The sequence below is a fragment of the Ascaphus truei genome, unplaced genomic scaffold, assembly GCF_040206685.1.
Source record: "Ascaphus truei isolate aAscTru1 unplaced genomic scaffold, aAscTru1.hap1 HAP1_SCAFFOLD_643, whole genome shotgun sequence".
NCBI classification, from domain to species: domain Eukaryota; kingdom Metazoa; phylum Chordata; class Amphibia; order Anura; family Ascaphidae; genus Ascaphus; species Ascaphus truei.
In genome coordinates, this window is record NW_027456976.1 from 129,961 (window position 1) to 155,472 (window position 25,512).

Below are 25,512 nucleotides of genomic sequence, written 5' to 3' on the forward strand. Positions count from 1 at the left end.
ACCTGAATGATTTCCTCACTGCTGAAAGAAATGCTACATCATACTTCTCATTCCCCAACCCTTAAGTAAGTGTACTTCTTGTTCGTTACTGTATTATCTGTTGTGTTCACCTATATTCTAAGGAATAAATACAATTTATTATATCTTAAGCCTCGTTCAGTTCAAACCCAATTATTTTTGTGTAATATTAATAAGCCTGTGGAAGCTATCGTCACAAGGAGGTATTATAGTGTGTATTGTGGGGAGAATTAGTGTGTGTGTTGTTTGGGAGTGATATTCGGGAGGATTGTGTATGCAGAAGGAAGAATGAGTGAGGGGGGAGTAAGGGAGCAGGATTGAATGAGAGGGGGTCATTGAGTGATAGCGGGGAGGGGAGGGAAGAGTGAGGAGAGTGGGTGTAGGAGGGAGCAGTGCAAGAGACCGTCGGGGGCAGAATACATGGTGAGAAGGGAGGCTGCCTAGAAGCATAAAAATCTACTTCACCACTGTTCTGTACTCTCTTCAATACTCTGTGTTACAGATCTCTCTGGCAAGAAATGGGGTCCAATGGCAAAGACTGCTCTAAATAAGATAGTATAAATGAACACAGAGAGAAATTCCAAAGAGTAACCCAAGAAAATACAAGTGAAATCTAATCGTAAGGTAATTAGTCCCATTAAGTGAAATACATAAAGGAATAGTCCATAAAAAAGCACAAAGGAAAAAAATAGGAGTACTTTATTGTGATGTTACATTTCAGAGAATATAAAATTATAGGAAAACAATTCCACTTTGTTCAGAAAACCAGAAAGTCTTGGTCCCAGGTGGACTGAATTTTTATTGCAAATAAGTTCCTTAATACACAAGTAAAGAATATAGTTACTTATTCTATTCTCTACTGTAAGACGTGCCACATTGCCCAATATTTGGGTACTGTGCCCAGATTGTGACCATGCACTACAGAGGTGAGATTCCCCCAACTCCAATTTGCTACACACTCCAAGAGAGATTATTGTGATCAGAGGTGGAATGAGAGGGGTGAGAAGGGTCGCTGCCCAGGGAGTAGCCTGACAGGGGGTACAGAAATCTCTTTTGGTGCATATATTGCGGAGCTGCATTGATTGACTTGTCAATCAGCTCTGCTGCCTATCCCATTGACATCATGATCCGGCACTGTGATCAGCTGCAGCGCTGACCCAGGTGTGTTAGTGCAGCACTTTACAGGGAGGGAACAGAGGTTGTGGATGACAGATGCTGGGGATAGGCCATGAGTACGGGCCAGAGTAAGGTGGAGACTTTCTGTACTCTGCATACAGGACACTGCATGCATGACAGTGTCTGTGTGTGTGTGTGTGTGTGTGTATTCCAAGTGTCAGTGTGCATAAGTAAGTGTGCTCTGTAAGTATGCCTGTGTGGCAGGTATAGGGGGGTGGTTCAGCTGGAGGAACTTATCCAGGCACAAAAGCACATAGATGCCCCAGATTATACCACCCCAAATGCTGATAATATCCTGCTGCACTTTACAGAAGATGATGCAGATGTCAGTGGGTGGTGGGTTCATTAAATCCATCCATCATATCATAGCCACACTGTGCATATGATGTACTGAATCAATCACAGGAAGACATCTCCATGGTAGGGGTAGAAGTTAACAGAATATGTCCAGCACTGTGGTGTGTAGCCCATAAATAATAATTGTGCACATTACAGAACATACTTGCAACTGCAAGATCATTTTGCTGCTTGTAGTGTTTGCTCTTGTCCTGTGCAGTGTTGTCGTAGATCCGTCTCTTCAGTGTTCACTGCAATAAAAGTAAGACATTGCATTAATATTACAGAAGTTTGGGAGCTGAAATCCCACTATGCTGCAGACATTTTCCCTTTGCATAAGATTCTTGTGATTATATCTCAATGATGATCAATAACAACTACATCATAACACAGCCGCTCAATACAAAATATGTATTTGCTATCAATGGTCATGGAGGCCAAACGTCACACAATGTACAGATATACTGCTGCGGCCGAGTTTATTCGAGCATTTGCCCGTTCTTGGCCGCAGCAGTAACCTGGCGCGCGCCGGAGGGTGCCGGGCGCACGCCGAAGCAGCGGAGCGCCCTCCGATCGGGGCATTCTCCCTTCCGCTGCCGGGTCCGTCGGGTCCCCCGGAACCCCCTGCCGCTGTCCCCCACATCGCGGGACACCAGTGCTCCCTCGGGGAGCCCTGGACGCGCGTGCAGGGGGCGCAGGCACCCGATGACGCGTGACCGTGCATAGGTGATGCGCGGCACGCTGAGGGAGTGCGGCTAGCACGCCGGGGCATCCCCCGGCTTGCGGTGCTAGCCGTGCTTCAATAAAACGTGTCGGTAGTGTAGCAAGGATTATTTCTTCCTCTGGTGCATTATGATGGGATGTGTTGTAAGATTCTGCATTATTAGAATCACTGAATCTTTTGGAAACTGAGTAATATTCTATGTTTTAATGCAATATTATGGATGATCAGCCGGTAAAATAAAGCTTACTGTATCTGTAGCCATGCTCTACCCATGATGTGCTGAATCAATGACTGCAGAGTGATTCAGAGTGGTAAACATGACTGGAACTCATCTCTGAATAGAGGACAGAACAGCAGTGCAGAGTAGGAGGTGAATGTATCTCAAATGGAAGACTTAGTAGCTGTGTGGGGAGTAGACAGTACAGACTGATCAAATAAATAGTTAAAGGAGTATCTTCAACATTACTTGGCTTTGTTATCAACATTGAAGTTTCTCTTGTTTTTTCTGTTTTTTAAATCACTACTACTGATGCCATGTGTAACCTGTACTGAGAGATATACTCTACTGGCCTAGATGAAACCATATGATGCAAACAGGATTCATCCCACTCCAGATTCATATGATTGCACCACTTCAACCTTTAATAAAACACATAGAACTACAGCAGTGCGCTACTGCACATGTTCTTGTTATGAATGGTAGTAGATGTGGTCCTTGGGTCAATACTTCATACAGCAGCCACACTCTACTCATGATGTATTGAATCAACAAAAACCTGCATGGTACAGATCACAGGAAGGGTAGAGTAGAGGGGAATATGTCCAATGCGAAACCCTTAGCAGCTGGATTGTGTGGAGTCAACAAAACGACAAATACTAAATGAGAAATATACACATTGCTTATCTGTCTCTGTGTAGTCATTTTCCTCCTCTTCAACTGTCTTTCAAAATTTCTCTTCTGACAGAAAAGAAACACATGGCTTCAATATTCACTGTTCTTCCCTCCTGAAATAAAAGTTAAGCATTGCATGGTTATGATCATACATACAATGAACCTTGCGCCAAACCATGTGATCCAAAGTAAATCCACCTCCCTCCCATAGCTGTGTTCCTTCTAGAGCTTCTACCACACAAGTCATTAATGTTCGTGACACTGTACTGCAGTCACAGTCTGCACACAAAGTACTGAATCAATTACATCACACTGAAAAGGCAGTCTACATGATGCAATAGTTAACCATAATAACTCTGTCATGCAAATGACAGGAAAACCTATATGTATATCATTAGGGGAGAGGGGAAAAATAATTAAAAAATAAGTGCGACAAATAAAAACAGATTATAGGAAAGTAAATCCTTGCCCTGGGAACTTTACAATCTAATAGAAATGTTAGAAGACTTAAAGAGAGGCAGCAGTTGGGGGAAGAAGTGCAGTAGATGACAATGCTTGTCCTTAATGGTGGGTACAATTAGTAGAAAGCACATCTTGGGAACAATAGTTGTTAGCAGTGACTGTGGGTGTGGGACAGTAGCCACGAGTCAAAGTTTTTTAAATGCTTGATTTAAGTCGTGAATTTTAAGATTGGTCTTACATGTGGGTGGAAGAGGTTATGTTGGCATATACTGAGTGTGAGGACGTTTCACATGTACGGTGCAGTGATGGAAAATGGTTTCAGGCAAGTGAGAGAACAGTAGAGGTGAAAGAAGTTTACAGGAGACAGTTATGGTTATAGTGCAAGAGACAAGCAAGGGCATAACGAGAGATCAAAGATGATATGCAAGAAGGAGCAGATTAATGGAGAGCCTTAACAAAAAGGTAAGGAGGAGAACTTTGTAGGTGATACAAAAACTTGATGGGATGCCAGGACAGGGATTTAAGGAGATGAGCAGAGACTGTTGTGGGAGAAAGTGAGATAATTCAAGCAGCAGAGTTTTGCATAGGAGAAAGTTGTGAAGCATGGAGGCCTGTTAGTAGTATGTTAAAATAACCTATAGGATAACAGTATACATTGGAGTTTTAGCAGTAGGTTGAGAGGGGAAAGGGAAGATCTTGGCAATATTACAGAGAAAGAGGCAACACATTTTACCCATAGCCGTGCATGTGAATGGAGATGGAATTGAAGAGCCAAATGTTACTCCTATGCAACATGTTTGATGACAAGATAGATGGTAGTACTGTTTACTGTGATGGAGAAAGGGGATAATATGAGCCCAGTGTTAGACATTAAGTTTAAGGCAGTGGAGTGCCATCCATGAGCATATAGCCAGGAGACAACCCAAGAGTAGGGACTGGATTGCAGGAGTGAGAACAGGGGTGGATAGATTTGTGTGTGTATCATCCGCATAGAGATTATATCTAAGGCCAAAAGCATTGATGAAGTCACCAAATGATAGTATGTAGAGAGAAAGAGAGATCTCAGAACAGAGCCCTGATGTATACCCACAGACAGATCAATAGAAGACGAAGACATGTTAGCAACAGAGATGGAGAATGTGTGACAGGAAAGTTATGATGAAAACCAGGATAGAACTTTGTTACTGATACCAAGAGAGAGTTTAGAATATGAAGGAGGAGAGTGATTGAGAGCATCAAACGCAGCCGATAGATCAAGTAGGATTAGTAGGGAAAAACCTTGGGAATTAGCTTTAAGCACAGTCTGTAGAACGTGCTGTACGAAAGGCAGGTTGTAAAGGATCCAGGAGGGCATGTGATTTAAGAATGTTGACACTAGCAATTAGAAGGCAAACAGCATGAGGGATACAGAGCGGTAGTTAGTAAGGCACATAGGGTGTAGTTTGTTTCTGACAAAAGGGTGACCGCTACAGGCTTAAAGTAAGAGGGCAAAAATCCAGAGAATAGGGAGAAATTGAAGATGTGGGTGAGAGTGGGGACTAAGAGATGCAGTAAGGTGTGAGGGGATACGATCTAGAGGGCATGTGGTAGAGGGAGAATAGAAGATGATTAGCTTCCAGCTCTGTAAGAGAAGAAAAGGAGTCAAGTGCAGAAGGAGATTTGGGTAGAAGGAGAGAAGGGGGAAGGGACAGAAGGAATCTCCTTTTGGGTGGCATCCACCTTGCCTCTGAAGTAGTCAAATGCTTGAGGAGAAGTGAAGGAAGGATGGCAAGTGGGAGGAGAAGGTCAGTGGAGGGAGTCAAATACAGAGAAAAAAAACAGCGTAAATTAAATTTGAGTGTTGATGAGTGTGGAAAAAAGTAGTGTATTTAGCCCTAGAGAGCAGCTTTAAACAGGACAGGAGACATTTTTACTGTAGAAAAATCAAACAAAGTGTGAGATTTCCTCCGTAGGTATTAAGAACAGCGAGTGGAAGTGTGATGAGTGTGTTTGGGAATTTAGCCAAAGGTGTGGGTTAGAGGGATGAGTGTGTCAGAGCCTATAGGGGGCATATAGATAGGAGGATAGCATTGTAAGAGTTAATAAGATTGTTAGTTTAAGCAGAAAGAAAGAGAGAGAAGAGAGAAGAGAGGTTAGAGTAGATGTCAGAGGAGAGTTTAATTAAGCAGAGGCAAATCAGTGGGACAGGTAAGATGCGGTGAGGGGAATGACTGATTGTGACTGATGAGAGCAGAAGAGGTTATGTACAACTAGAGCCTTGTTAGTAAGAGTGGACATTCCAGAGGGCACAGGAGAAGGGAAGAGAAAAGTAAGGAAAGGAATGTGGATTACATTAGATAGGTTAACACTCTTAGTAGGGAGGCCTGATGTGTATATGAGCCGGTCCAAGATTATAAGAGATATCCCCCAACATCAGCGAGCATAGAAGGAGACACAGAGATAGGTGTAGAGAGAGACAGAGATAGGGATATGTAGAGAGAGAAGGGCGTCAAGAGAATGAGACAGATAGGCGTAGAGAGAGGAGACATAGAGAGAGGGGGCTTTGAGAGGGGGGCGTAGAGAATGAGGGAAGGTGGAAGAGAATAGGATGTGCAGGAGTGCATTTCATTGAGCAGTGCAGAAATAGCTGCAATAGAGGTCTGTACAAATGGTGCTTTGTGTAGACACATGCAAAGGTAGGGGAAGGAAAGTGTATAGAACATGTGGATAAAAGCAGGAGTGTGGAAGTTAGAGAAATTAGAAAAGTTTTACAGAGGAGTGAGGAAACAGTAAACAGAAAGAACAAGAGAGAGGTTACATTGGGATGACGTGCTGTGGTAGAGAGAAATGCTAGGAGAGAGCCTCCAGATATTAGAGGACATGAATTGAGAGAGCAAATGTATAAATCAAAACCGGAGGGGGAGGTATAGCACGAAAGCTTGCACAGCAGTTGATGAAGATTATAGTCTTAAAGTTGCGTGTACCTGTCAGGGCACTCAAGAAGGTCAATGCTCACAAGTGCAGAGTTCATGAAGAAATGCTGAATCCAGTTCCCCTCCAATTTAATTTTAATATAACTTTTTCATTCTTCATTACTGCAAAAAGCAAACAAAACAAAACCACATTGCATTACTATTTTCAAAATGGATTGAATGACATATTCAACAGTAACTGTGTGATGCCAATATTGCCTTCTCACTCGTAGGCCAGTACGGTCAGGTACCCAGTACTGATAAAACAATAAGTGCCCGTACTAAGTACCAATATTAATTATAAGGAAATGTAAAATCTCCAGGTCTCTCTCCATCTCTGCAACAGATATATGGATAAGCCCATATTAAGGCATCACGTGACCGGAGCCGTCACTGACTGGGTATACGCAAAGATGCAGGGAGATGCAAAGAAAGGGAGGGAGAGAGACAGGGAGAAGATGGGAAACGGAGGGAGGCACGGATGGCAGGCCTCTCTCTTTCACTGGTGCATGCAAGGAGCTGGTCCCAACATCCACAAAGTGTGTGTGTATTATTGGTTGTGTTTTATGGCGGTAGGAGGATAGTGTGTATATTGTGTGTGTGTGGGAGTATTATATTGTGTGTAGGGTATTATAGTGTGTATATTATGTTGAGGTGCAGAGGAGAGTGTTAGATTGGGTATCTTGTGTTAGGGGGTATTGTGTATATTGTGTTTAAGACTATAATATTATTGGGGAGATTATTATTGAGGAGGTATTAAAGTGTGTATTGTGGGGAGTATTAGTGTATGTATTATTTGTGGGTGACAGATGCTGTGGGTAGGCCAAGAGTACGGGCCAGACTAAGGTGGAGACTTTCTGTACTCTGCATACAGGACTCTACATGTACTGCAGAGGTGAAATTCCCCCAACTCCAATTTGCTACACTCTCCAAGAGAGAATATTGTGATCAGAGGTGGAAGATGAGCAGGGTCACTGCCCAGGGAGTAGCCTGTCAGGGGGCATGGAAATCTTTTTTGGTGCGTATGTTGCCACGTGGCATTGATTGACCGGTCAATTAGCACTGCTTCCTATCACAGTGACATGATCCGGTGCTGTGATCGGTTGCAGCGCTGACCAAGGTGTGTTAGTGCAGCAATTTACAGGGAGGGAACAGAGGTTGTGGGTGACAGATGCTGGGGGTAGGCCAAGAGTACGGGCCAGAGCAAGGTGGAGATATTCTGTACTCTGCATGCCCATCCTGCATGCCCAGGACTCTGCATGCATGCCAGTGGCTGTGGGGTGTGTGTGTGTAGGTATGCCAAGTGTCAGTGTGCATAAGTAAGTGTGCTGTGTGTGTAAGTAAGTTTGCCTGTGTGGCAGGAGGTGTAGGGGGGTGGGGGGCGGGGGGCGGTTCAGCTGGAGGACTTTACCCAGCACAAAAGCACATAGATGCCTCTGATTATATCACCCCAAATGCTGATAATATCCTGCTGTAGATGCACTTTACAGAAGATGATACAGATGTCATCAGTGTTTGGTGGGTTCATTAAATCAATCCATCATATAATAGCCACACTGTGCATATGATGTACTGAATCAGTAACACCAATCACAGGAAGACATCTCCATGGTAGGGGTAGTGTTGAAGTTAACAAAATATGTCCAGCACTGTGGTGTGGAGCCCATACATAATAATTGTGCACATTACCAGAACAACATATTGTCAACTGCATGATCATTTTGCTGCTTGTAGTGTATACTCTTGTCCTGTGCAGTGTTGTAGTAGATCCGTCTCTTCGGTGTTCACTGCAATAAAAGTAAGACATTGCATTAATATTACAGAAGTTTGGGGGCTGAAATCCCACTATGCTAATGACAGTTTCCCTTTGCATAAGATTCTTGTGATTATATCTCAATGATGATCAATAACAACTACATCATAACACAGCTGCTCTATACAGAATATGTATTTGCCATCAATGGTCATGGAGGCAATATGTCACACAATGTACATATATAGCAAGGATTATTTCTTCCTCTGGTGTATTATGATGGGAGGGTGAGATTCTGCATTATCAGCATCAGTAAATCTGTAGGAAACTGAGTGATATTCTATTTTTTAATGCAATATTAGGGTAAAATAAAGCTTGCTGTATCTATAGCCATGCTCTACCCATGATGTGCTGAATCAATGACTGCAGAGCGATTTAGAGTGGTAAACATGACTTGAACTCATCTCTGAATAGAGGGTAGCACAGTAGTGCAGAGTAGAAGGTGAATGTATCTCAAATGGAAACCCTTAGCAGCTGTGTGGGGAGTAGACAGTACAGACTGACCAAGTAAATAGTAAAAAGTAGTAACTTCAACATTACTTGGTTTTGTTCTCCACTCCTGTTTTTCTGTTCTTTAAATCACTAATACTGATGCCATATGTAACCTGTACTGAGAGTTATATACTCTACTGGCCTAGATCAAATTAAATGATGCAAACAGGATCCCTCCCACTCAAGATTCATATGATTGCACCACCTCAACCTTTCATAGCAATAACATAGAACTGCAGCAGTGCGCTACTGCACATGTTCTTGTTATGAATGGTAGTAGATGTGGTCCTTGGGTCAGTACTTCATACTGTAGCCACACTCTATTCATGATGTATTGAATCAACAAAAATCTGCATGGTACAGATCACAGGAAGGGGTGGAGTAGAGGTGAATATGTCCAATGCGAAACCCTTAGCAGCCGGATTTTTTGGAGTCAATAAAACGACAAATACTAAATGAGAAATATACACATTGCTTATCTGTCTCTGTGTAGTCATTTTCCTCCTCTTCAACTGTCCTTCAATTTTCTATTTTGCAAGAAAATGAACACATGGCTTCAATATTCACTTCTGTTCTGCAGTCTTTCCTCTTGAAATAAAAAAGTTAAGCATTGCATTATTATTATTATAATTATTATTGACGATACATACAATGAACCTTGCTCCAAACCATGTGATACAAAGCAAATCCACCTCCCTCCCACAGCTGTGCTCCTTCTAGAGCTTCTACCACACAAGTTATTCATGTCAGTGAAACTGTACTGCAGTCCCGGTCTGCACACAATCTACTGAATCAATGACATCACACTGTGTCACACAATGTCATGCTAACGACAGGAAACAATCTTTGTATATATCTTTGTATATATAATAATAATAATAATAATAATAATAAAAAAAATAAGACAGGACAGACACTCCTACATTGCAATCAATAGAAAATAACTGGGACAGGCACTTCAAGGATGCATACGGTCCCGGATAAACTGTAGCTACCTATACACGTGTGCCTTGTCTCTAGACTCTGCAAATATCTCTATTTATATACCACCCATTGTGTACTCAGCGCTTTACAAGAGAGACCAAAAAGTACAGGAAATTATTATACAATAAGTTCAACAAACAAAAACAGACAATAGGAAAGTAAATCCCTGTCCTGGGTAGTTTACAATCTAAGAGAAATGTAAGGAGACTTACAGAGAGACAACAGGTGGGGGAACAAGTGCAGTAGATGACAATGCTTGTCCTTAATGGTGGGTACTTGTAGTATAAAGCACTTCTTGGGAACAATAGTTAGTGACTGAATGAGTGACAGTAGCAACGAGTAAAAGCTATTGAAATGCTTCATTTAAGTTGTGAATTTTAAGGTTGATCTTAAATGTGGGTGGAAGAGGGTATGTTGGCATATACTGAGTGTGTGTGAGTTTCACAGGTAAATTGATGGGAAAGGGTTTCAGGCAAGAGAGCGAGTGCGCAGTAGAGGTGTAAGAAGTATAATGGAGACAGTTATTAGTAGAGCTTAGGAGACGAGGAAGGGCATAACGAGACCAAAGATGATATGTAGGAAGGAGCAGATGAATAGAGAATAGTGTTGGACTGGGTCCTCAACTATAAAAAAATGGGTAACGGGTACCCGGCCAAAATGAAAGGTTCTACCCGGTCGGGTACACGGTTTGGCACTTACCTTCCGGGTGGCGGTGACATCTAGGATCAGCAGCAGTCCTGTGACGGTGGCAGCATCTGTGGTGTCTTCAGCCGGCGGGGGAGCTGCAGGCTCACAGACACAGCTTACCTGCTTCGGTGCTGTGGAAGTGATTCCTGCAGCTCCCCCCGCCAGGTGAAGACACCTCTGATGCTGCCAACATCAGAGGACTGCTGCTGCTGATCCTAGATGTCTTAGGAAAGGTAAGTATAAAAGATTATTTCCAGCTGCCCTGACATTACCCGACGCCGGGTATTACCCGGCCAAGTCCACTTCTCAGTGGCCGGTTTCGAGTAATGTCCGGGTAGCTGGAAATGTGTTGGGTAACGCCGGGTACTCGGTACACCACTAATAGAGAACCTTAACAAAAAGGTAAGGAGGAGAACTTTGTAGGTGATCTGAAACTTGATGGGAAGCAAGGAGAGGGATTTAAGGAGGAGGAGGAGATGAGCAGATACTGTTGTGGGAGAAAGGGAAATTATTCAAGCAGCAGAGTTTTGGATAGATTGCAAATGAGAAAGTTGTGAAGCAGGGAGCCCTGTTAGCAGTATGTTAACCCATACGATAAGGGCATGCATTGGCGTTTTAGCAGTAGATTGACAGAGAAAAGGGCAAATCTTGGAAATATTACAGAGAAAGAATCGACAAACTTTAGCCAGTGTCGTGAATGAAGATGGAAAGGGAAGAGTCAAATGTTACTCCTAGGCAATGTGCTTTCATGACAGGATGATGGTAGTACTGTTTACTGCGATGGAGAAAGGTGATATTAGGCCAGATTTAGGGGGAAATATGAGGAGCTCAGTTTTAGACATTAGGTTTAAGGCAGAAGAGTGTCATCCATGGAGGATATAGCCAGGAGGCGACCCGAAACTAGGAACTAAATTGCAGGAGTGACGGTAGGGTGGATAGGTGTGTGTATCATCTGCATAGAGATGATATCAAGGGCCAAAATAGTTGATAAGGTCAACTAGTGATAGTATGTAGTGAGAGAGGTCCCAGAACAGAGTCCTGAGGTATACCAACAGACAAAACAACAGGAGACAAAGACACGTTAGCAACAGAGATGGAGAATGTGTGATGGAGAAGTATGATGAAAACCAGGATATAAGTTTGCTGCGGATACGAAGAAAGAGTTTAGAATATGAATGAGAAGAGTGATTGACAGTATCAAAAGCAGAAGAGAGATCAAGCAGGATTAGTAAGTAAAATGGACCTTGGGAATTTTCTTTATGTACATAATTGGTTACATTGGGAAAGGCAGATTGTGAAGGGCCCAGAGGAGCATGTGATTTAAGAATGTTGATCAAACGGGAGATCACAAGACGTTCTAGCAATTAGGAGGCAAATGGTAGGACGGATACAGGGCGATAGTTAGAAATTCACACAAGGTCAAGGTTATTTTTGAGAATAGGGGTGACCACTGCATGCTTAAAAGGAAGAGTTGAAAGAGCCAAAGGATATGGAGGAATTGAAGATGTGGGTGAGAGTGAGAATATAGGATTGAGAGGGCATGTGGTAGAGGGAGAAGAGAAGATCAGGTTCCAGCTTTGTGACAGGAGAAAAGGAGTCAAGAGTGCAATGAGATCTAGATAGAAAAAGAGAGAGGGGGAAGGGAGAGAACGAATCTACTTGTGGATGGCATCCACCTTGCCTCAAGTGAGCAAAGGCTTGAGGAGAAATAAAGGATGGATGTTAAGTGGGAGGAGAAAGTCAGTGGTGGGACTCAAATACATAGAAGACAGTGTGAATGAAATTGGAGTGTTGATGAGTGAGGAAAAAGTAGTGTTTGACCTTAAAAAAAGGAGCAGAGTTTTACAGAACAGGACAAAGGTTTAGTGTAGAAAATCAGACTGTGAGATTTCCTCCATAGGTGTTAAGAGCAGCAGTGTGATGTGATGAAGTGTGATGAGAGCGTGCTTGTGAATTAAACCAATGCATGGGTTAGGCTGCGTCTATAGTAAGCACGCAACAGAAGGCAAAGTTAGCGCATGCCTGTCGCTCCAGCAATCCCTGCACTGAGGTCCGAGGCGACGGGGAGGCCCTGCATCGCTCGCACGCACTGTGGACGACCAAGCGTGTGCCCATGATAATCACGGCCTTAGAGGGATGAGTGTGTCAGAGCCTAGAAGGGGCATATAGATGATGGAGGAGGAGGGAGGAGGAGATGATAGCATTGTAAGAGTTAACAAGATAGTTAGTTTAAGCAGAAAGTGAGGAGAGGTTAGAGATAAGGGTAGATGTCAGAGGAGAGAGTTCAATTAAGCTGAGGTATCGAGTAGGACAGGGGTGAGGGGAATGAGAAGTGGTGGACATTCCAGAGGGCACGTGAGAAGGGAAGAGTAAAGTGAGACAAGGAATGTGGATTACATAAGATGGGTTAATACGCTTAGCAGGGAGGTGGAGAGAGAGGCAAGAGGCAGAGGGTGGTGTAGGGGTAGAGGAAGAGATGTTGCATGTACCTTGTCAGAACATTAAAGAACGTCAATTCACACTGGTGCAGAGTTGATGATGAAATGCTGAATCCAGTTCACGTCCAATTCAATTTTAACAGAACTTTTTCATTCTTCATTACTGCAAAAAAAAAAGTAAAAAACAATGCATTACTATTTTCAAAATGGATTGAATTCCCCCACCAATGACTATGTGTTACCAATATATCCCTCTCAGTCCCACTGCAGCACATACTGTACCAGTGTGAAAGTAAGAAGGTACACAGTACCGGTAAAACAATACGTGCCGGTACTATGCACCATATGAATTATAAGGGGATGTAAATCTCCCAGTCTCTCTCCATATCCGCAACAGAGCGGGCTCCGGTCAGTGGCATGGATGCCCATATATGGGTATGCTCATATTTGGGCATCCCATGTCACTGACCGGAGCCGGCTCTGAGTATAGGGATATATGCGGAGACGCAGAGGTGCAAGGAAATGGGAGGAGGCACGGTGAGAAACAGGGAGAGACCACAGGAAGATAGAGGGCAACAACTTCCACAAGGTACTTGTATGGGTATAATTGTTTGTATTTTGTGCAGAGGGGGTAATTTCAGATAAAATACAATTCTCCACCCTCTACGAAACAATTCCACTTTGTTCAGTAAGCCAGAAAGTCTTGGTCCCATGTGGACTGAATTTAATGCAAATAAGGTCCTTAATACACAAGTAAAGAATAAAGTTACTTATTCTCTACTGTAAGAAGTGCCACATTGCCCACTATTTGGGTCCTGTGCCCAGATTGTGACCATGCATGGCAGAGGTGAGATTCCCCCAACTCCAATTTGCTACACTCTCCAAGAGAGATAATTGTGATCAGAGGTGGAACTAGGGGAGGGTGTGAGCAGGGTCACTGCCCAGGGAGTAACCTGACTGGGGGCACGGAAATCTCATTTAGTGCATATGTTGCGGCACTGCATTGATTGACCGGTCAATCTGCACTGCTGCCTGTCACAGTGACATCCTGATCGGGCACTGTGATCAGCTATAGCACTGACCCAGGTGAGATAGTTCAGCACTTTACAAGGAGGGAACAGATGTTGTGGGTGACAGATGCTGGAGGTAGGCCAAGACTGTTGGCCAGAGTAACGTGGAGACTTCCTGCACTCTGCATGCCCATCCTCTCCCTGACATCAGGGGAAGGAAGTGGCCCTGGGGTGTGTGTAGGTATGCCAGATGTCAGTGTATGCATAAGTAAGTATGCCTGTGTAGTGGGAGGTGTAGGGGCGTTAAGCTGGAGGACTTAAAACAGGCACAAAAGCACATAGATACCTCTGATTATACCGCACCAAATGCTGATAATATCATGCTGTAGCTGCACTTTACAGAAGATGATGCAGATGTCATCATTGGTTGGTGGGTTCATTAAATCAATCCATCATATCATAACCACACTGTGCATATGATGTACTGAATCAGTAACACCAGGAAGACATCTCCATGTTAGGAGTAGAGTTGAAGTTAACAGAATATGTCCAGCACTGTGGTGTGTAGCCCATAAATAATAATTGTGCACATTACCAGAACAACATACTGTCAACTGCAAGATCATTTTGCTGCTTGTAGCGTATGCTCATCCTGTACAGTGTTGTAGTAGATCCGTCTCTTCAGTGTTCACTGCAACAAAAGTAAGACATTGCATTAATATTACAGACGTTTGGGGGCTGAAATCTCACTTCGCTGCGGACAATTTCCCTTTGCATAAGATTCTTGTGATTATGTCAATGATGATCAATAACTGCATCATAACACAGCCGCTCTATACAGAAGATGTACTTGCTCTCATTGGTCATGGAGGTAATACGTCACACAATGTACAGATATAGCAAGGATTATTTCTCCCACTTGTGCATTATGGCATTATGATGGGAAATGTTGTGAGATTCTGCATTATCAGCATCACTGAATCTTTTGGAAATTAAGTGATATTCTATGTTTTAATGCAATATTATGGATGATCAGCCGGTAAAATAATAATAGCTTGCTGCATCTGTAGCCATGCTCTACCCATGATGTGCTGAACCAATGACTGCAGAGAGATTCAGAGTGCTAAACATGACTGGAACGCATCTCTGAATAATGGGCAGCAAAGCAGTGCAGAATAGGAGGTGAAAGTATTTAAAATGGAAGATCCTTAGCAGCTGTGTGGAGAGTAGACAGTACAGACTGACCAAGTAAATGGTAAAAGGAGTAACTTCAACATTACTTGGCTTTGTTCTCCACATTGAAGCTTTCCTCCTCTTTAAATCACTAATACTGATGCCATGTGTAACCTGTACTGAGAGTTATATAATCTACTGGCCTAGATGAAACCATATGATGCAAACAGGATCCATCCCACTCCAGATTCATAGAATTGAACCACCTCAACCTTTCATAACAATCACATAGAACTGCAGCTGTGCGCTACTGCACATGTTCTTGTTATGAATGGTAGTAGATGTGGTCCTTGGGTCTTTACTTCATACTGTAGCCACCCTCTACTCATGATGTATTGAATCAACGAAAACTTGCATGGTTCAGATCACAGGAAGGGGTAGAGTAGAGATGAAAATATTCAATGTGAAACCCGTAGCAGCCGGATTGTGTGGAGTCAATAAAACGACAAATACTAAATGGTAAATGAGAAATATACACATTGCTTATCTGTCTCTGTGTAGTAATTTTCCTTCTCTTCAACTGTCCTTCAAATTTTCTCTTTTGCAAGAAAAGGAACACATGGCTTCAATATTCACTTCTGTTCTGCAGTCATCCCTCCTGAAATAAAAGTTAAGCATTGCATTGTTATTATGATAATACATACAATAAACCTTGCTCCAAACCATTTGATGCAAAGCAAATCCACCTCCCACCCACAGCTGTGCTCCTTCTAGAGCATGCATGTCAAACTCCAGTCCTCGAGGGTCCCAAACAGGCCAGGTTTTCAGTAGGGATATCCTGAAAACCTGGCCTGTTTGCTGTCCTCGAGGACTGGAGTTTGACATCCTTGTTCTTGAGCTTCTACCACGCAAGTCATCCATGTGAGTGACACTGTACTGCAGTCCTGGTCTGCACACAATCTACTGAATCAATGACATCACACTGTAAAGGCAATCTACAAGATGTATTAGTTGTCCACACTTCCGAAATGTTACTTTTATGTCCAAATCACTTATTCCCATGACCTGATATTTGTATTTGTTATTTATAGGATTGTCACAAAGAGTTGATGAGGTCACCAAATGATAGTATGTAGAGAGAAAGAGAGATCTCAGAACAGAGCCCTGATGTATACCCACAGACAGATCAATAGAAGACGAAGACATGTTAGCAACAGAGATGGAGAATGTGTGACAGGAAAGTTATGATGAAAACCAGGATAGAACTGTGTTACGGATACCAAGAGAGAGTTTAGAATATGAAGGAGGAGAGTGATTGAGAGCATCAAACACAGCAGATAGATCAAGTAGGATTAGTAGGGAAAAGTGACCTTGGGAATTTGCTTTAAGCACAGTCTGTAGAACGAGCTGTACGAAAGGCAGGTTGTAAAGGATCCAGGAGGGAATGTGATTTAAGAATGTTGACATTCTAGCAATTAGGAGACAAACAGCAGGAGGGATACAGGGCGGTAGTTAGTAAGGCACATAGGGTGTAGGTTGTTTCTGAGAAAAGGGTGACCACTACAGGCTTAAAGTAAGAGGGTAAAGAGCCAGAGAATAGGGAGGAATTGAAGATGTGGGTGAGAGTGGGGACTAAGAGATGCAGTAAGGTGTGAGGGGATACGATCTAGAGGGCATGTGGTAGAGGGAGAAGAGAAGATGATTAGCTTCCAGCTCTGTAAGAGAAGAAAAGGAGTCAAATGCAGAAGGAGAATTAGGTAGAAGGAGAGAAGGGGGAAGGGACAGAAGGAATCTCCTTGAGGGTGGCATCCACCTTGCCTCTGAAGTAGTCAAATGCTTGAGGAGAAGTGAAGGAAGGATGGCAAGTGTGAGGAGAAGGTTAGTGGAGGGAGTCAAATACAGGGAAAAAAAGACAGCGTAAATTAAATTTGAGTGTTGATGAATGTGAAAAAAAAGTAGTGTGGTTTGGCCCCAGAGAGCAGCTTTATACAGGACTGGAGACATTTTTACTGTAGAAAAATCAAATATCAATTGTGTGATTTCCTTCATAGGCATTAAGAACAGCGAGTGGAAGTGTGATGAACATGTTTGGGAATTTAGCCAAGGGTGTGGGCTAGAGGGACAAGTGTGTCAGAGCCTAGAGGGGGCATATAGATAGGAGGATAGCATTGTAAGAGTTAATAAGATTGTTAGTTTAAGCGGAAAGAGAGAGAGAGCAGAGAGGTTAGAGTAGATGTCAGAGGAGAGTTTAATTAAGCAGAGGCAAATCAGTGGGACAGGTAAGATGGGGTGAGGGGAATGACTGATTGTGAATGATGAGAGCAGAAGAGGTCATGTACAACTAGAGCCTTGTTAGTCAGAGAACGGACATTCCAGATGGCATAGGAGAAGGGAAGAGAAAAGTAAGGAAAGGAATGTGGATTACATTAGATAGGTTAACACTCTTAGCAGGGAGGCAGAGGCAGGGAGGCCCGATGTGTATATGAGCAGGTTCAAGATTATAAGAGATATCCCACACATCAGCAAACATAGAAGGAGACACAGAGATAGGTGTAGAGAGAGACAGAGATAGCTCTATGTAGAGAGAGAGGGACGTAGAGAGAATGAGACAGATGGGCGCAGAGAGAGGGGGCGCAGAGAGAGGAGGCGCCAAAAGAGGGGGCGCAGAGAGAGGGGGCACAGAGAATAGGATATTAAAGAGTGCTTTTCATTGAGCAGTGCAGAAATAGCTGCAATAGAGGTCTGTACAAATGGTGCAGTGTGTAGACACATGCAAAGGTAGGGGAAGGAAAGAGGAGAACATGTGGATAAAAGCAGGAGTGTGGAAGTTAGAGAAATTAGAAAAGTTTAACAGAGGAGTGAGGAAACAGCAAGCAGAAAGAACAAGAGAGAGGTTACATTGGGATGACGTTCTGTGGTAAAGAGAAAATGCTAGGAGAGAGCTTTCAAATATTAGAGGACATGAATTGAGGGAGCAAATGTATAAATCAAAACCTGAGGGGGAGGTATAGCACGAAAGCTTGCACAGCAGATTATAGTCTTAATGTTGCGTGTACCTGTCAGGGTATTCAAGAAGTTAAATTCTCACAAGTGCAGAGTTCATGATGAAATGCTGAATCTAGTCCCCCTCCAATTTAATTTTAATATAACTTTTCCATTCTTCATTACTGCAAAAAGCAAACAAAACAAAACCACATTGCATTACTATTTTCAAAATGGATTGAATGGCATATTCAACAGTGACTGTGTGATGCCAATATTCCCCACTCACTCGTAGTGAAGCACATATTGTACTAGTGTTGAAAGTAGGCCGGTAGAGTCAGGTACGCAGTACTGATAAAACAATAAGTGCCCGTCGTAAGTACCAGCTCCGCAACAGTGCGGGCATCACATTAGTGACGTGGATGAACATATATGGATAAGCCCATATTAAGGCATCACGTGACCAGAGCCGTCACTGACTGGGTATACGTAAAGACGCAGGGAGATGCAAGGAAAGGGAGGGAGAGAGAGAGACAGGGAGAAGATGTGAAACGGAGGAAGGCACGGATGGAGAGAGGGAGTTCTTCCGAGCTTCTGCGGGCCTCTCTCTTTCACTGGTGCATGCTGGGAGCTGGTCCCAACATCCACAAAGTATGTGTGTATTATTGGTTGTATTTTATGGGGGTAGGAGGGTAGTGTGTATATTGTGTGTGTGGGAGTATTATATTGTGTGTAGAGGTGCAGAGGAGAGTACTAGATTGTGTATCTTGTGTAAGGGTGTTGTGTATATTGTGTTTGGAGCTATAATATTATTGGGGAGATTAGTATTGAGGAGGTATTATAGTGTGTATTGTGGGGAGTATTAGTGTGTGTATTGTTTGTGGGTGACAGATGCTGGGGGTATGCAGCAATCCCTGCACTGAGGTCCGAGGCGGCTCTGCATCGCTCGCACACACTGTGGACGACCAAGCATGTGCCCATGATAATCATGGCCTTAGAGGGATGAGTGTGTCAGAGCCTAGAAGGGGCATATATATGATGGAGGAGGGAGGAGGAGGGAGGAGATGATAGCATTGTAAAAGTTAACAAGATAGTTAGTTTAAGCAGAAAGTGAGGAGAGGTTAGAGATAAGGGTAGATGTCAGAGGAGAGAGTTCAATTAAGCTGAGGTATCGAGTAGGACAGGGGTGAGGGGAATGAGAGGTGGTGGATGATGAGAGCAGAAGAGGTCATGTACAAATAGACCTTGTTAGTCAGAGAGCAGTCATTCCAGAGGGCACGTGAGAAGTGAAGAGTAAAGTGAGACATGGAATGTGGATTACATTAGATGGGTTAATACGCTTAGCAGGGAGGTGGAGAGAGAGAGGCAAGAGGCAGAGAGTGGTGCAGGGGTTGAGGAAGAGATGTTGCATGTACCTTATCAGAACATTAAAGAACATCAATTCACACTGGTGCAGAGTTGATGATGAATCCAGTTCACCTCCAATTCAATTTTAACAGAAATGTTTCATTCTTCATTACTGAAAAAAAAGAAAAGTAAAAAACATTTCATTACTATTTTCAAAATGGATTGAATTCCCCCAACAATGACTATGTGTTACCAATATATCCCTCTCAGTCCCACTGCAGCATATACTGTACCAGTGTGAAAGTAGGAAGGTACACAGTACCGGTAAAACAATACGTGCCGGTACTATGCACCATATGAATTATAAGGGGATGTAAATCTCCCAGTCTCTCTCCATATCCGCAACAGAGCGGGCTCCGGTCAGTGGCATGGATGCCCATATATGGGTATGCTCATATTTGGGCATCCCATGTCACTGACCGGAGCCGGCTCTGAGTATAGGGATATATGCGGAGACGCAGAGGTGCAAGGAAATGGGAGGAGGCACGGTGAGAAACAGGGAGAGACCACAGGAAGATAGAGGGCAACAACTTCCACAAGGTACTTGTATGGGTATAATTGTTTGTATTTTGTGCAGAGGGGGTAATTTCAGATAAAATACAATTCTCCACCCTCTACGAAACAATTCCACTTTGTTCAGTAAGCCAGAAAGTCTTGGTCCCATGTGGACTGAATTTAATGCAAATAAGGTCCTTAATACACAAGTAAAGAATAAAGTTACTTATTCTCTACTGTAAGAAGTGCCACATTGCCCACTATTTGGGTCCTGTGCCCAGATTGTGACCATGCATGGCAGAGGTGAGATTCCCCCAACTCCAATTTGCTACACTCTCCAAGAGAGATAATTGTGATCAGAGGTGGAACTAGGGGAGGGTGTGAGCAGGGTCACTGCCCAGGGAGTAACCTGACTGGGGGCACGGAAATCTCATTTAGTGCATATGTTGCGGCACTGCATTGATTGACCGGTCAATCTGCACTGCTGCCTGTCACAGTGACATCCTGATCGGGCACTGTGATCAGCTATAGCACTGACCCAGGTGAGATAGTTCAGCACTTTACAAGGAGGGAACAGATGTTGTGGGTGACAGATGCTGGAGGTAGGCCAAGACTGTTGGCCAGAGTAACGTGGAGACTTACTGCACTCTGCATGCCCATCCTCTCCCTGACATCAGGGGAAGGAAGTGGCCCTGGGGTGTGTGTAGGTATGCCAGATGTCAGTGTATGCATAAGTAAGTATGCCTGTGTAGTGGGAGGTGTAGGGGCGTTAAGCTGGAGGACTTAAAACAGGCACAAAAGCACATAGATACCTCTGATTATACCGCACCAAATGCTGATAATATCATGCTGTAGCTGCACTTTACAGAAGATGATGCAGATGTCATCATTGGTTGGTGGGTTCATTAAATCAATCCATCATATCATAACCACACTGTGCATATGATGTACTGAATCAGTAACACCAGGAAGACATCTCCATGTTAGGAGTAGAGTTGAAGTTAACAGAATATGTCCAGCACTGTGGTGTGTAGCCCATAAATAATAATTGTGCACATTACCAGAACAACATACTGTCAACTGCAAGATCATTTTGCTGCTTGTAGCGTATGCTCATCCTGTACAGTGTTGTAGTAGATCCGTCTCTTCAGTGTTCACTGCAACAAAAGTAAGACATTGCATTAATATTACAGACGTTTGGGGGCTGAAATCTCACTTCGCTGCGGACAATTTCCCTTTGCATAAGATTCTTGTGATTATGTCAATGATGATCAATAACTGCATCATAACACAGCCGCTCTATACAGAAGATGTACTTGCTCTCATTGGTCATGGAGGTAATACGTCACACAATGTACAGATATAGCAAGGATTATTTCTCCCACTTGTGCATTATGGCATTATGATGGGAAATGTTGTGAGATTCTGCATTATCAGCATCACTGAATCTTTTGGAAATTAAGTGATATTCTATGTTTTAATGCAATATTATGGATGATCAGCCGGTAAAATAATAATAGCTTGCTGCATCTGTAGCCATGCTCTACCCATGATGTGCTGAACCAATGACTGCAGAGAGATTCAGAGTGCTAAACATGACTGGAACGCATCTCTGAATAATGGGCAGCAAAGCAGTGCAGAATAGGAGGTGAAAGTATTTAAAATGGAAGATCCTTAGCAGCTGTGTGGAGAGTAGACAGTACAGACTGACCAAGTAAATGGTAAAAGGAGTAACTTCAACATTACTTGGCTTTGTTCTCCACATTGAAGCTTTCCTCCTCTTTAAATCACTAATACTGATGCCATGTGTAACCTGTACTGAGAGTTATATAATCTACTGGCCTAGATGAAACCATATGATGCAAACAGGATCCATCCCACTCCAGATTCATAGAATTGAACCACCTCAACCTTTCATAACAATCACATAGAACTGCAGCTGTGCGCTACTGCACATGTTCTTGTTATGAATGGTAGTAGATGTGGTCCTTGGGTCTTTACTTCATACTGTAGCCACCCTCTACTCATGATGTATTGAATCAACGAAAACTTGCATGGTTCAGATCACAGGAAGGGGTAGAGTAGAGATGAAAATATTCAATGTGAAACCCGTAGCAGCCGGATTGTGTGGAGTCAATAAAACGACAAATACTAAATGGTAAATGAGAAATATACACATTGCTTATCTGTCTCTGTGTAGTAATTTTCCTTCTCTTCAACTGTCCTTCAAATTTTCTCTTTTGCAAGAAAAGGAACACATGGCTTCAATATTCACTTCTGTTCTGCAGTCATCCCTCCTGAAATAAAAGTTAAGCATTGCATTGTTATTATGATAATACATACAATAAACCTTGCTCCAAACCATTTGATGCAAAGCAAATCCACCTCCCACCCACAGCTGTGCTCCTTCTAGAGCATGCATGTCAAACTCCAGTCCTCGAGGGTCCCAAACAGGCCAGGTTTTCAGTAGGGATATCCTGAAAACCTGGCCTGTTTGCTGCCCTCAAGGACTGGAGTTTGACATCCTTGTTCTTGAGCTTCTACCACGCAAGTCATCCATGTGAGTGACACTGTACTGCAGTCCTGGTCTGCACACAATCTACTGAATCAATGACATCACACTGTAAAGGCAATCTACAAGATGTATTAGTTGTCCACACTTCCGAAATGTTACTTTTATGTCCAAATCACTTATTCCCATGACCTGATATTTGTATTTGTTATTTATAGGATTGTCACAAAGAGTTGATGAGGTCACCAAATGATAGTATGTAGAGAGAAAGAGAGATCTCAGAACAGAGCCCTGATGTATACCCACAGACAGATCAATAGAAGACGAAGACATGTTAGCAACAGAGATGGAGAATGTGTGACAGGAAAGTTATGATGAAAACCAGGATAGAACTGTGTTACGGATACCAAGAGAGAGTTTAGAATATGAAGGAGGAGAGTGATTGAGAGCATCAAACGCAGCAGATAGATCAAGTAGGATTAGTAGGGAAAAGTGACCTTGGGAATTTGCTTTAAGCACAGTCTGTAGAACGAGCTGTACGAAAGGCAGGTTGTAAAGGATCCAGGAGGGAATGTGATTTAAGAATGTTGACATTCTAGCAATTAGGAGACAAACAGCAGGAGGGATACAGGGCGGTAGTTAGTAAGGCACATAGGGTGTAGGTTGTTTCTGAGAAAAGGGTGACCACTACAGGCTTAAAGTAAGAGGGTAAAGAGCCAGAGAATAGGGAGGAATTGAAGATGTGGGTGAGAGTGGGGACTAAGAGATGCAGTAAGGTGTGAGGGGATACGATCTAGAGGGCATGTGGTAGAGGGAGAAGAGAAGATGATTAGCTTCCAGCTCTGTAAGAGAAGAAAAGGAGTCAAATGCAGAAGGAGAATTAGGTAGAAGGAGAGAAGGGGGAAGGGACAGAAGGAATCTCCTTGTGGGTGGCATCCACCTTGCCTCTGAAGTAGTCAAATGCTTGAGGAGAAGTGAAGGAAGGATGGCAAGTGTGAGGAGAAGGTTAGTGGAGGGAGTCAAATACAGGGAAAAAAAGACAGCGTAAATTAAATTTGAGTGTTGATGAATGTGAAAAAAAAGTAGTGTGGTTTGGCCCCAGAGAGCAGCTTTATACAGGACTGGAGACATTTTTACTGTAGAAAAATCAAATATCAATTGTGTGATTTCCTTCATAGGCATTAAGAACAGCGAGTGGAAGTGTGATGAACATGTTTGGGAATTTAGCCAAGGGTGTGGGCTAGAGGGACAAGTGTGTCAGAGCCTAGAGGGGGCATATAGATAGGAGGATAGCATTGTAAGAGTTAATAAGATTGTTAGTTTAAGCGGAAAGAGAGAGAGAGCAGAGAGGTTAGAGTAGATGTCAGAGGAGAGTTTAATTAAGCAGAGGCAAATCAGTGGGACAGGTAAGATGGGGTGAGGGGAATGACTGATTGTGAATGATGAGAGCAGAAGAGGTCATGTACAACTAGAGCCTTGTTAGTCAGAGAACGGACATTCCAGATGGCATAGGAGAAGGGAAGAGAAAAGTAAGGAAAGGAATGTGGATTACATTAGATAGGTTAACACTCTTAGCAGGGAGGCAGAGGCAGGGAGGCCCGATGTGTATATGAGCAGGTTCAAGATTATAAGAGATATCCCACACATCAGCAAACATAGAAGGAGACACAGAGATAGGTGTAGAGAGAGACAGAGATAGCTCTATGTAGAGAGAGAGGGACGTAGAGAGAATGAGACAGATGGGCGCAGAGAGAGGGGGCGCAGAGAGAGGAGGCGCCAAAAGAGGGGGCGCAGAGAGAGGGGGCACAGAGAATAGGATATTAAAGAGTGCTTTTCATTGAGCAGTGCAGAAATAGCTGCAATAGAGGTCTGTACAAATGGTGCAGTGTGTAGACACATGCAAAGGTAGGGGAAGGAAAGAGGAGAACATGTGGATAAAAGCAGGAGTGTGGAAGTTAGAGAAATTAGAAAAGTTTAACAGAGGAGTGAGGAAACAGCAAGCAGAAAGAACAAGAGAGAGGTTACATTGGGATGACGTTCTGTGGTAAAGAGAAAATGCTAGGAGAGAGCTTTCAAATATTAGAGGACATGAATTGAGGGAGCAAATGTATAAATCAAAACCTGAGGGGGAGGTATAGCACGAAAGCTTGCACAGCAGATTATAGTCTTAATGTTGCGTGTACCTGTCAGGGTATTCAAGAAGTTAAATTCTCACAAGTGCAGAGTTCATGATGAAATGCTGAATCTAGTCCCCCTCCAATTTAATTTTAATATAACTTTTCCATTCTTCATTACTGCAAAAAGCAAACAAAACAAAACCACATTGCATTACTATTTTCAAAATGGATTGAATGGCATATTCAACAGTGACTGTGTGATGCCAATATTCCCCACTCACTCGTAGTGAAGCACATATTGTACTAGTGTTGAAAGTAGGCCGGTAGAGTCAGGTACGCAGTACTGATAAAACAATAAGTGCCCGTCGTAAGTACCAGCTCCGCAACAGTGCGGGCATCACATTAGTGACGTGGATGAACATATATGGATAAGCCCATATTAAGGCATCACGTGACCAGAGCCGTCACTGACTGGGTATACGTAAAGACGCAGGGAGATGCAAGGAAAGGGAGGGAGAGAGAGAGACAGGGAGAAGATGTGAAACGGAGGAAGGCACGGATGGAGAGAGGGAGTTCTTCCGAGCTTCTGCGGGCCTCTCTCTTTCACTGGTGCATGCTGGGAGCTGGTCCCAACATCCACAAAGTATGTGTGTATTATTGGTTGTATTTTATGGGGGTAGGAGGGTAGTGTGTATATTGTGTGTGTGGGAGTATTATATTGTGTGTAGAGGTGCAGAGGAGAGTACTAGATTGTGTATCTTGTGTAAGGGTGTTGTGTATATTGTGTTTGGAGCTATAATATTATTGGGGAGATTAGTATTGAGGAGGTATTATAGTGTGTAT

The 25,512-nt window shown here is 43.2% G+C and overlaps 2 long non-coding RNA genes across 2 annotated transcripts; both read right to left on the reverse strand.

Annotated features, from left to right (window-relative positions):
* Positions 1–716: 716 nt before the first annotated feature.
* On the reverse strand, positions 717–18,314 carry LOC142485843 (uncharacterized). The gene is made up of 9 exons (XR_012798717.1): positions 18,213–18,314; positions 15,695–15,814; positions 14,579–14,674; positions 13,025–13,136; positions 9,333–9,452; positions 8,249–8,346; positions 6,572–6,682; positions 3,150–3,259; positions 717–1,781 (listed from the first exon to the last, which is right to left on the reverse strand). It is a non-coding gene; the product is annotated as an uncharacterized LOC142485843 (long non-coding RNA).
* A 1,245-nt stretch (positions 18,315–19,559) lies between these two features.
* On the reverse strand, positions 19,560–24,837 carry LOC142485845 (uncharacterized). The gene is made up of 4 exons (XR_012798719.1): positions 24,736–24,837; positions 22,218–22,337; positions 21,102–21,197; positions 19,560–19,657 (listed from the first exon to the last, which is right to left on the reverse strand). It is a non-coding gene; the product is annotated as an uncharacterized LOC142485845 (long non-coding RNA).
* Between the last annotated feature and the right edge of the window lie 675 nt (positions 24,838–25,512).